This window comes from Zea mays, chromosome 8 (assembly GCF_902167145.1).
Source record: "Zea mays cultivar B73 chromosome 8, Zm-B73-REFERENCE-NAM-5.0, whole genome shotgun sequence".
Classification (NCBI taxonomy): Eukaryota; Viridiplantae; Streptophyta; class Magnoliopsida; order Poales; family Poaceae; genus Zea; species Zea mays.
Window position 1 is genome coordinate 32,421,499 of NC_050103.1, and position 6,149 is coordinate 32,427,647.

Consider the following 6,149-nt stretch of genomic DNA (forward strand, 5'->3'; position numbering starts at 1 on the left):
ACCATGAAACGGTCAAGGTTATTCTAAGATCACTCGTTTTTCTTAATCCTATACAAGTTCAATTAATTCGTGGTGATCCTAGATACAAGCTAATGTCTCCCGAGGAGGTTATAGGAAAGTTTGTGAGCTTTGAATTGATGATCAAGGGCTCCAAACAAATCATCGTGTGAGGCACCACCTCCACACCTGAGGTGCAACCCATCGCATTCAAAGTGATGGAGGAGAAGAAAGAAGAGTCTACGTCAAGTAGGCTTCCCATCGACGCCTCCAAGCTCGACAACGAGGAAATGGCGCTCATCATCAAGAGCTTCCGCCAAATCCTCAAGCAAAGAAGGGGGAAGGATTACAAGCCCCGCTCTAAGAAAGTTTGCTACAAGTGTGGTAAGCCCGTTCATTTTATTGCAAAATGTCCTATGTCAAGTGATAGTGACAGGGGCGACGACAAGAAGGGAAGGAGGAAAGAAAAGAAGAAGTACTACAAGAAGAAGGGCGGCAATGCCCACGTGTGTTGGGAATGGGACTCCGATGAGAGCTCCACTGACTCCTCCTCAGACGAGGACACCGCCAACATCGCCATCAACAAAGGTCTCCTCTTCCCCAACGTCGGCCACAAGTGCCTCATGGCAAAGGACGACAAAAAAAAGGTAAAATCTAGAGCCTCCACTAAATATGCAACATCTAGTGATGAGGATAACTCTAGTGATGATGAAGATAGTTTGCTTGCTCTTTTTGCCAACCTAAACATGCAACAAAAGGAAAAATTAAATGAATTGATAGGTGCTATTCATGAGAAGGATGAACTCTTGGATAGTCAAGAGGACTTCCTTATTAAGGAAAATAAAAAACATGTTAAGGTTAAAAATGCTTATGCTCAGGAAGTAGAAAAATATGAAAAATTAACTAGTGAGCTTAGCATTTGCCATGACACTATCTCTAACCTTAGAATTGAAAATGCCAAATTAATTGCTAAGGTGGAGAAATTAAATGTTTGTGATGATTCTCTTGTCAACCTTAAAAATGATAATGCTAGTTTGATTGCTAAGATTGACAAGTTGAATGAATCACTTTCTAGCCTTAATAGTGAGAATGATAAATTAATGTCTAAGGCTAAAGATTTAAATGTTTGCAATGTTTCTATTTCCAATCTTAGAAATGAGAATGCCATGTTACATGCTAAGATTGATAAATTAAATGTTTGCAAACCCTCTACATCCACCGTTGATCATGTTTCTATTTGCATGAGATGTAGAGATATTAATGTTGATGCTATTCATGATCAACTAGCTTTAATTAAACAACAAAATGATCACATAGCACAACTAACTAGCAAGATCAATGATCATGAGATAGAAATTGAAAAATTTAAATTTGCTAGAAGTATGCTCTATAATGGGAGATGCCCTGGCATTAAGGATGACATTGGCTTCCAACAGGGAGGCAATGTTAAACTTAATGCCCCTAAGAAATTGTCTAACTTTGTTAAGGGCAAAGCTCCCATGGTTCAGGATAACGAGGGCTATATTTTATATCCTGCTGGTTATCCCGAACATAGGACTAGAAGAATTCATTCTAGGAAGTCTCACTCTGGCTCTCATCATGCTTTTATGTATAAGAGTGAGGCATCTAGTTATAGGCAATCCACTCATGTTAAATTGCCTAAAAAGAAATCTCCTATTGCATCAAATGAACCTAATGTTTCATTTAAGACTTTTGATGCTTCTTATGTGCTCACTAACAAATCAGGAAAAGTAGTTGCCAAATATGTTGGGGGCAAACACAAGGGTTCCAAGACTTGTGTTTGGGTACCCAAGGTGCTTGTTTCTAATGTGAAAGGACCCAAGACCGTTTGGGTACCTAAGAACAAGGCCTAGACTTGTTTTGTAGGTTTATGCATCTGGGGGCTCAAGTTGGATAATTGATAGCGGGTGCACAAACCACATGACTGGGGAGAAAAGGATGTTCTCCTCCTACGAGAAAAACGAAGATCCCCAAAGAGCTATCACATTCGGGGATGGAAATCAAGGTTTGGTCAAAAGACTTGGTAAAATTGCTATATCACCTGACCACTCTATTTCCAATGTTTTTCTTGTAGATTCTTTATATTACAATTTGCTTTCTGTTTCTCAATTATGCAAAATGGGTTACAACTGTCTTTTTACGGATATAGGTGTTACTGTCTTTAGAAGAAGTGATGATTCAGTAGCATTTAAGGGAGTACTAGAGGGTTAGCTATACTTAATTGATTTTAATAGAGCTGAACTCGATACTTGCTTATTGCTAAGACTAATATGGGTTGGCTCTGGCATCGCCGACTAGCCCATGTTGGGATGAAGAATCTTCACAAGCTTCTAAAGGGAGAACACATTTTGGGACTAACAAATGTTCATTTTGAGAAAGACAGGGTTTGTAGCGCATGTCAAGCAGGGAAGCAAGTTGGTGTTCATCATCCACACAAGAACATCAAGACGACTGACATGCCGCTTGAGCTACTCCACATGGATCTATTCGGCCCGATAGCTTACATAAGCATCGACGGGAGTAAGTACTGTCTAGTTATTGTGGATGATTATTCTCGCTTCACTTGGGTATTCATTTTGCAGGATAAATCTCAAACCTAAGAGACCTTAAAGGGATTCTTGAGACAGGCTCAAAATGAGTTCGGATTGAGAATCAAAAAGATAAGAAGCGACAACGGAACGGAGTTCAAGAACTCTCAAATTGAAGGCTTTCTTGAGGATGAGGGCATCAAGCATGAGTTCTCTTCTCCCTACACACCTCAACAAAATCATGTAGTGGAGAGGAAGAATAGAACTCTACTTGACATGGCGAGGACCATGCTTGATAAGTACAAGACATCAGACCGGTTTTTTGGAATGAAGGATGCCAAGCCCATCAAGACACCCATGGGAACCAATGGGCATCTCGACCTCGACACGGGAGGTAAATCCGTAGATCAAAAGGTATACCGGTCGATGATAGGATCTTTACTCTATTTATGTGCATCTCGACCGGATATTATGCTTTCCGTATGCATGTGTGCAAGATTCCAAGCCGAACCTAAGGAAGTTCACCTTAGGGCCGTGAAAAGAATCTTGAGATATTTAGTTCATACACCTAAGTTTGGTCTTTGGTACCCCAAGGGATCCACCTTTGATTTGATAGGATATTCAGATGCTGATTGGGCAAGGTGTAAAATTGATAGAAAGAGCACATCAGGGACTTGTCAGATCTTGGCAAGATCCCTGGTGTCTTGGGCTTCAAAGAAACAAAATTTAGTAGCTCTTTCTACCACCGAAGCCAAGTATATTGCCGCAGTCCATTGTTGCACACAATTGCTTTGGATGAGGCAAACCCTTAGGGACTATGGCTACAAATTAACCAAAGTCCCTCTCCTATGTGATAATGAGAGTGCAATCCGCATGGCGGATAATCCCGTTGAGCACAGCCGCACTAAGAACATAACCATTCGTTATCACTTTATGAGGGATCACCAACAAAGGGGGGATATCGAGATTGCTTATGTTAGCACCAAAGAACAATTAGCCGATATCTTTACCAAACCACTAGATGAGAAAACCTTTACCAAACTTAGGAATGAGCTAAACATTCTTGACTCTCGGAACTTTGATTGATACTTTGCACACATAGCTCATTTATGTACCTTTGATCATATCTCTTTTATGCCTATGACTAATGAATTTTCAAGTGAATTTCTACTAAGTCATAGATTGAAAGGGAAATGGAGTCTTCGGTGAAGACAAGGCTTCCACTCCACTCTATCGGTATTATTTACCCTTTGCCGTCACTCCGCACCACTCTCCACTTTGGTATAATCTTCAATCATATTCATTGGAGAGAAAGTAAAAAGGGCTCTAAAAGTCTCCATTTTTGGTGATTAATGGCAAAGGGGGAGAGAGTATTAGCCCAAAGCAAAAGGACCGCACCACCATGCCAATTTCAAATTTTTTTGAAACAAGGTTTTTAATGTTTAAAATTAGTATCTTTCCAAATTAGTATTCCTCTAAGAAATTCTATCTAAATTGGTATCTATATTTTAAGGAGGAGTTTTTCAAAAATTGGTATCTAAAATATTTGATCTTCTTTCAATTGGTAAAACCCTCTTGAACACTAAGAGGAGAATTTCATTAAAGGGAGTTTTGTTTAGTCAAAGGAAAAGCATTTGAAACAGGGGGAGAAATTTTCAAATCTTAAAAATACTTCTCGAAATCTTATTCATATACCTTTGACTATTTGCATAAGACTTTGAAAAAGAATTTCCAAAAACATTTGCAAAAACAAAACAAGTGGTGCAAGCGTGGTCCAAAATATTAAAAGGAAGAAAGCAATCCATGCATATCTTATGAAAGTATAAATTGGTATAATTCCAAGCAACCTTTGCACTTGCCTTATGCAAACTAGTTCAACTCTACACTTATATATTTGCTTTGGTTTGTGTTGGCATCAATCACCAAAAAGGGGGAGATTGAAAGGGAAATAGGGTCAAACCTTTTCCTAAATGATTTTGGTGGTTGAATTGCCCAACACAAATAATTGGACTAACTAGTTTGCTCTAGATTATAAGTTCTACAGGTGCCGAAGGTTCAACACAAACCAATAAAAAGGTCCAAGTTAGGGTTCAAAAGAAAGGAGCAAAAGAAACCGAATGCTGCCCTGGTCTGGCGCACCGGACTGTCCGGTGTGCCACCGGACAGTGTCCGGTGCACCAGGGAGATCAACTCTGAACTCCTCAGCTTCGAGTTTTCTCCTGGCCACTCCGCTATAATTCACCGGACTATCCGGTGTGCCAGCGGAGCAACGGCTACAGCGCAACGGTCGACTCCAACGGAAACCTGAAAAGCGCTATAGTGTGCGGACAGTTCGTGCGGAAGTCAGAGCAGCGCCAGAAGGCGCACCGGACTGTCCAGTGGCCCAGGCTGTCAGAGCTCCAACGGTCAAACCCTAATGATTGGGTGACGTGGCTGGCGCACCGGACTGTCCGGTGCGCCCATCGACAGCAGCCCAACCCCAACGGTTAGTTTGGTGGTTTGGGCTATAAATACCCCCAACCACCACCACTTCAAGGCATCCAAGTTTTCAGCCATTACATTCAATACAAGAGCTCTAGACTTCACTCAAAGACACAAACAAGAGATCAAATCCTCTCCTAAGTCCAAAATCACTCCAAACAATTAGTGGCTAGTGAGAGAGAGATTTTTGTGTTCATTTGAGTTCTTGTCGCTTGGATCACTTTTCTTCTTCCTCTATTCTTGTTCTCAAACAACTTGTAATCAAGCAGGCGACACCAAGTTGTGGTGGTCCTTGTAAGGGGTCTAAGTGACCCGTTGATTAAGGAGAAAAGCTCACTTGGTCTAGGTGACCGTTTGAGAGAGGGAAAGGGTTGAAAGATACCCGGTCTTTGTGACCACCTCAACGGGGAGTAGGTTTGCAAGAACCGAACCTCGGTAAAACAAATCACCGTGTCATCCGATTTATTTGCTTGTGATTTGTTTTCGCCCTCTCTTTTGGACTCGACTTTATTTCTAACGCTAACCCCAGCTTGTAGTTGTGCTTAAAGTTTATAAATTTCAGATTTGCCTATTCACCGCCCTCTAGGAGACTTTCAGTTATTCTAAATGATGTCCCTGGTCAGAGTCGATGACCAGCACAAATATTAGTTGATGACTACATTTCACAAGTCATGGACATGGAGATGTCGAACTAATAATGTGGGCGCATGTATGACATGATGCAAGACCAACCCAACGTGAGATATTGTAATATAGTTCTCTTTTTGCAACATGTATACTGTGTCCTTAGACCTGAGATTGTCGCATGTTCTCAAGATGTGGATTGACCTACTTAGGGACTATAAACGCTACTCCATAACTGGGTAGTTATAAAGGTAGTTTTGGGTTTGTCAGGAAGCATGCTATGAGGCATGGTCAGTCAAGATGGAATTTGTCCCTCTATTTTTGAGAGAGATATCTCTGGGCCCCTCGAGTGATTGGATCAAGAAATGCATGGCCGTGCTAGGGTTAAGAGTTAACCATTGAAAGGATTCCAATTCATAGTATCTAGAAAGAGAGGTCAGCTTAGAGCCAGACCAAATATCGTGAGACAAAGGGAACAACATATATGTAATGTTGCAA